This window comes from Notothenia coriiceps, unplaced genomic scaffold (assembly GCF_000735185.1).
Source record: "Notothenia coriiceps isolate Sejong01 unplaced genomic scaffold, NC01 NC01_scaffold00037131, whole genome shotgun sequence".
NCBI classification, from domain to species: domain Eukaryota; kingdom Metazoa; phylum Chordata; class Actinopteri; order Perciformes; family Nototheniidae; genus Notothenia; species Notothenia coriiceps.
The window spans coordinates 1-7,341 of NW_011369832.1; the positions used below are offsets into that span (position 1 = coordinate 1).

A 7,341-nucleotide genomic window follows, 5' to 3' on the forward strand; every position below is an offset into this window, starting at 1 on the left:
GACCGAAGTGGGTCTGCAGCTCTGTCAAAGGCATGTGTGGTACTGTAAATTCAGTTATTGGAATATTATATGAAGACAGAAAGTTATGAGATGTAATATTCTGTATATGTCCACTAGATGGCAGCAGAGGCTCAGGCCAGGCTTCTGACCTGGTATGAGGATGGTTATTGCAGCCTGCACCGCTCGGCGGATGATGTTATCCATGGCAAACATCCAGTGGGGTTTAATGTGATGGTTCCTTAAGACTTTGTTAACCTAGAATATCACACACACAAAAACGAGGACAGACAGTTATCAAACAACATACTTTTAGACTCAAATGATCCATAATCATAGAAAAGGATATGTGTCTATGTTGATGTTACACATGGAGCTGCTGTGATGCAAGTCAAATTTCAGACTTGATCTGACCATTAAAGTATTATCTTATCGTAAACAACATTTAGAAAATATTAAAATATGTATCGATGTTCAGAATTCATTGTTAGAGTTAAATGTGAGGATGTAGGTCACTTTGTATGGTCATTTTGGATGAACTGCCAAGTTCATAGGAAGTGCTGTTTTCATATTATTAAATTGAGAAAGATAATTGTTTTAATTAGTTTTCTGTATTTGATGAACAACATATTCATTTATAACAGCGTTTACATTATTTGCTCAAAACTCTGCATATACATTTTTGCTTAATAATCAGAAGTTTCTCAACCAAGCTAATTTCACAAAATGTGTTACTGAAATATTGCCTTACTACAGCGAAAAGAGCTGACGTTTAACAATGTTGTTTTTTCCTTAATTTGGTCAAATAATTGATTTATTCCAGGCTTCATTAGTTTTCACATGTCAAATATTTTCCTGTGTATTATTCTCATCTGCAATAGAGTGGTGCACGGATGACGTATTTAGCCAGAAATAAGCTGCGCATGGGTTCCCTCGACAAAAACGCAATGGGATTTCGCCATAGAATTTTGAAAATAGTCTGTGGAAAGCCAACCTGTTAGATAAATGCACGTTTTGTTCAGCCGGATAATATCCCCATGTCTACCCTACTTTTATAATTTTCAAATCATAAATCTAATCGCCAGAAGCAAAAGACTAACGTTATGCTATAAACGAACTACAGCCGAGTACGACTTCAACGTCATGCCAACTTAAGATCGATATTCAAAAATAGAGATTCGAAATTGTACAAGTTGAAGCTTTTGTTTTAACAGTTTGCAGGAGCCAGGTATTTGCTTTCAAGCAGAACAGGGAAAACAAACTTAGCGGGAGTGTTTACGTGTTCGGCGTAATGACGTACAACGTCCTCGACAACTTCTGTAGTCCTATTCAGCCACTTGTTAACAACCATCGTTTTTCAGAGACGTAAACTCTTCAAAAATCACCAGTGAGGTCACTGCTGATGTATTTAATGTTGTAGAGCAAAACGTGATCCGTCTCTTAAATTTGAGTCAACCACAGACCTTATTTCAAGCTATTTTCCAAAATCCAATGGAGAAATCCCATTGAGTCTGAGACGAGGGAACCGGTAGTGGTCTCACTTCCGGGTTTTAGGACTCGTCACTGCACCACTCTATACCAGCTTAGCAAAGGCTGATAGATTAGTAATAAAAATATATGTATAAGTAAACTATTATATAATATAAGTTATAGTTTTACAACAAAGTCTTTGTACTAAACCTTTTATTGTGTCTTTTAACATCCTGTCATGCATCCATGTGCATTGCTGCATGGTGTTGTTTTTTTCTTCTAATTTGCACCAGATTAATAGGCTAAATCCATTCTACATTGTATATGCGTCAATGATGTTTAGAGAATTTTCAACTGGCCATTTTTAAAATGCAAAAAATTAAGAATATGTATTAACATTTTCATAACATTCAGAATGTTGAGTATGCATCAATTCATATGAAAAATAATATTTAGGGGGAAAAGTGTTTTTATTCTAGATGAAAAGGCCATGTCCTTATAAAATGTTGTGTGGTGCGACAATTTTATTTCTTAAAAATAACTTTTTTCCTTAAATGTTTTACACGTTGTTAGTAATCTGGAGACTTTAGAAACAAGGTATTTACAAGGTATGAGATTTTGTTGAAAGTGATCTACATTTTTATTTAATAATGTCAATGTTATCTTCTTAAATTAAGTTGATGGGCTTAATTGCCCTGAATATAAAAAAAAAGTGAGATAAATGTAAAAAAATGTTTTTATTTATTTATTATTATTTAAGCACACTGTATCAGTGATAACTGTATGAGCTTGTATTTCAGATGTGAATGTGTGCACTGCTTACAGAGTCCTGGAAGCCAAAGAGCACCAGTTGGATCTGGTTGATGGAGGTGGAGTCGAAGTCCAGGTCCAGCTTGAGTTTGGAGATGGTGGCCGCCATGACACGCCTCTCTGGGGAATGGATGAAGTCTCGAAGGATGCATATGATCCGCTTTATGTGTTCCACAGACAGCTGGAGCTCCTCGCTGCCCTACACAAATATATAAATGCATACACATGACACACTTATTAACACAGAAAAATACAAGTCTTTTATTGTGTATGGGTCAGATTATTGTAGCTTAATCGATTTACACCTTTTCAGGATTACTGTTTGAAGTTGTGTTGTATGCTTCTTTACACTGCCTTGTCAAACTTTAATCAGAATCAGAAACAGTTTTATTGTAGGTTAACACATACGAGGAATTTGTCTTGGTGTACATGGTATACATAAACACAGTTAAAAAAGATATAAAGTAAAATAAAACAAAAAATATAATTAAAACTATTATACGTTAATAAAAGATTTTTTTTTAAAGCATTGTTAATGAGATTTTGTCATCATTGACTTTGTTTGTTTGTTCCCGAGTTGGTAAAAGTTTCATCAACCTTCTTAATACTGAGCTTAATTGAGAAATTGACACCAAAAAAAAGCTCATATAGTTTTATTAAATAGCACCTTTTCTATTTGCTTGACAGCTGTCTAAGAGAATATTATTGGGCAAAAATGCAGAGCTAAATACTCCCTCAAACTTGCTTCATCATTTGCAATAAAAATATAATTGAAAACGTTTCCATACCACATCCTTTATCAGGTTATTTAAATATCAAAATAACCCAATCTATGTTTGTGTACCGGAACATTGATTATAATCTCTGCAAGTTATGAAGTGTGCGAGAGTCTTTTGTTCTGCTTTTCTTTTTTCTTTTACTTTCAATAACTGTAAAGTAGCTACACATTTTCCAATAGATCATCAACATAATGCAACACAAGACAAAAAGCATTATAAACTACCACAACATGAACGAATGTACCCATTTTTCATTGAGAGAGAACTGTAGGTTAATTTGTATTCTTACTAAAACATCTTGTGTGCAATTTAAGATCTCCTCACTTCATTTTAGGAATCTGGCTCCTAGAGTGGTTAGGTGTTTATCTTAGTCACAGACAAAGAAACATACCTGCATGTGGTTCTCTTTGAGGTTGGAGATTACTTTTGCCTGGTCGTCATTGAGGACCTTGAAGAGAATGGACCGTCTCTCGCTGTCCTTCTTAAGCAGGAAAAGACCGCTGTCCCTGTCCTCAGGGGAAGGGGGGGCACTGCGGTCCTCTGAGACAGAACCCTCATCCGGAACACTACAACACACACACACACACACACACTCTCTGATCTCCCTGCAATATAATATTACATGTAAAAAGTGTTTACAACAGTGTGACAAGCTGTCCTGTTTATTTACAGATACAATCCTCTCCTGGCTACTATGTGTGCCCAGGAAAGTGCAGAAGCAGCATGACTCAGCGCGGCAGGTTGTGCACGTACGTACACACACTGGTATGTCTGTGCACGTGAAGAAGCGTGTGTGATAGAGCCTGTGTGCTCAGCTGCCAGCTGTAAAATGACCAGACCTCATTATATCAGTGCTGTAAAAGGCAGCAGAGCACACTGTGGGCACAATAAGGCCACCTGCCACCAAAACATACACACACAGAGATAAACACTAATGCACATTCATTCACATCTTATCACATGATCTGTACTGTCTGAGCACGATCTTATATGCAGTAACATAGTTTTAATATTGTAGATATTGTTAAGAGTATATTTTATCTTGATCATAACCGTTAAAAAAGTCTGAGGCCAACAAAATGGAATTTGCCATGGTAGCACATTATAAGAGCCAGTGAAGCTAATTATGTATGCAAATTCGGAAAACAAGTAGCAGCTGGCACAACAAAGATCCAATATATTTAACAAACTTAAACCCAACTTTGGTTGTTTGGATCTCTTGTGAAATCTAACTTGAACGAGCCCACATAAATGAACAAACAACCATGGTTGCATACAAACAAACGTACAGACCTCAAGTAGTTGGAGATGGGTGGTTTGAGCAGGTTCTCAGAGCCGGAGCTCTTCTTCTTATCAAAGAAACCATCATGCTTTGAGTCACAGTCTGGGCTCACGGAGCCGGGTTCACTGCTGCTGCTCCCGGTTGCCTCGCACTGCAACTGCACCGGCAGGGAAACGTTTTGGATGTAGTCTGCAGAAACATTAATTAAGAAAAGGTTTGGGTATATTGTAAACATTAAAGGTCCCTATTATGCAAAATCCACTTTTTCACGTCTTTTATACATAATTATGTGTCCGCTCTGTGTAAAGAGATTCTGAAAGTGTCAGAAAAAAAGATTTGTTCTCTTTTTGTCCTGATCCATTTATATAAAGTATTCTCTGAATCAGATTGTGGCCACTTTATGATGTCATAACGAGTTTTTGGCTTTTGTAACCATAGGCCAATAAGTAACCAAGGTAACACCAGCCCACCTTATCACCTGAATCTCCTCCTAGAGCACCATTGTGTTATTTTTAACCAAATATCACTCAGAGGGGTGTTGGGAGTAAATGGACTGTACTTATATAGAGCTTTATCCAGTCTTTAACACCCCTCAAAGCGCTTTACTTACTACATGTTATTCACCCATTCATACAGAGCAGTGTACCTTAATCTAGGAACTAACATTCACACACATTTACACACCGTTGGCCATGCCATCGGGAGCAACTCAGGGTTAAGTATCTTGCCCAAGGATACAACGACATGTTGGCTGCACGGGCTGGGATCGAACCCAGAACCTTCTGGTTGAAAGACGACCGCACTCCCTCGCAGCCACAGTCGCCCTGGTGGCACTTTATTCTCATCTAAAGCTACAGACACAGAATCAGCACTTTTGAAACAGGATGCCCTTTGGTGCACATCATCACCTCCGTTGCCCCCCCTTTTCTATAATTCTTACGCTCCCTTTAAATAAATGGAAATATCCCTTAAAAACATTTTTAAATATAAAATCTGTTACCTTCTTTGCTGCTGTGACTTGTAATTTCATTGCCAGAATAATGTCTTTATGCCATCCATTCTCAGTTCCAGTTTTCATCAAAAGTTGGGCCAGTCATGGACTATTTTACCGACCATTAACTGGGACAACTAAATAAGTTTCTCCTTCGGGATCAATTAAGTTATCTATTTATCTGTGGGAACATCCTCTAGAAATTGTTTATCTGATAGACTTAAGTGACTATATATTGTATTCTCAGAGTTTCAACGAAACGACATGCTGTGCTCTGTTGAACAGGTTGTGTGTGTATGTGTGTGCTAACCTAATGGTTTGAAGGCGATCTTACTCTTCTTGCCCTTTGCGTTGTGTCTGACAAAAGTATCTCTGAGGAGGTCCGAGGTGATGGCTCTTTTATTAGGGTCAGGCTCAAAGCAGCGCAAAATAAACGACTTGGCCTCCAATGACAAGGACTCAGGAATCTCTGGGTGGATCTTAAACATGCCAACCTGAAACATAAAACCACAGCCACAGTTACACAAAAGAAACATGACCTAAAACTTGTAAAGACAACCTTATTATGTAAAGGGTTAATTCCTGCCTTAAACATGGCCGCCTGTGGTTCTCCCAGCTCATGAAAGGGCGGTTTCCCAGTAGCCATTTCTATTATGGTGCATCCCAGGGACCAGATGTCAGCCGGGGCCCCATACCCTCGAGGGCCCTTATCAATGATTTCTGGAGCCATGTACTGCAGAGTACCTGCAGAAAGAGAGGCAGATGGCAACATGAAACAATTATTTTCCAAAATATAAGGAGGGCCAGTCAATTAGTCTCAACAAATAGACCCAAAAAAATAGTTTTTGAAATTAACGTTTTTGGACACGTGGTAAAAAAAGCTGGATCCAATCTAAAGTTACAAACCCAGATTTAACGTCATTGGAGAAGTTATTGCAGAAAGCATGGATCTTTAAAAAGTTTGCATTTGAAAACTAAACATAGTTATTCATCTGTGCTTGAACTACAGATTTAGATAAATAACTTTGTACACAAATTGCTGCATAAAAAAATAACTGATCTGTGTTAACTGAAAATTGGATCTTCAATAGTCTTTTATTTGTCAGATAGTTTATAGATTCTTTTATATTCACGGTCAACTGTATATTTTTCTACTCTCTAATGCGGGTTTATTTCTATTTTGAGATGTTTCTGTTTTAGAATTGTTTATTTCTACTCTTTTAATTTCGAGTTATGTGCAATGCCTTTTTTTTATGCTGCTGCAACGAATACATTTCCCAATTTGGGATCAATAAAGTACATCTTATCTTATCATCCCTTGTATGGTGTTTGGGTCTGTGGGACCCGTTTTTCATTATTTATCTAAAGAAAAATTAGATGATAAATAATTGTTTCAAACTCACACTCAATGACCTTGGCTAATTTTCTGTGAAGAACATCTATCATAACACATTTTCAACTGTACACCCCCCCTACACATTTATATTACATACAGGATGTTTGGGTCCCGGGACCCGGGGCTAACAAAAGTGTGGACATTTTAGGCCCTGTGCAGCTGTCTGGGCCTTCTGTGTGTGTGTGTGTGTGTGTGTGTGTGTGTGTGTGTGTGTGTGTGTGTGTGTGTGCTAGAGACTGACCATGTGTGTGTGTGTGTGTTTTGTGTGAGACTTTTGTGTTTCTGCCCCTGCCAGTCCCGCACAAGGTTGCAACATTGTTGATCAATTCAAGCACCGACACCTGTCTGCTCTCACATTCCCGCATTATGTCTAGCGGGAACCAATCTTTATTTTTTTCACACAAATTTGGTGCGGGACCCAATAAATAAAGCTTCGCCAGTTTGGGTCCTTATCACAACTGATCAAGATGGCCAAAATATTCTCTGCTCAGAGAACCATTTGATAATGATGTAGAGGAAGAGGAAGAGGTTTTAGAATGTGAGGATCACATTTCTGAGAAGTCTGAGTCTGACAGTGACTTTGAAGAAGAGGATGAGATTGAGCATCAGCTAGTTA

General features: G+C 38.0%; 1 pseudogene; it reads right to left on the bottom strand.

Annotated features, from left to right (window-relative positions):
* Nucleotides 1-7: 7 nt before the first annotated feature.
* The window catches only part of LOC104964329 (mitogen-activated protein kinase kinase kinase 15-like), a 9,678-nt pseudogene continuing 2,344 nt past the window's right edge, over nt 8-7,341 (bottom strand).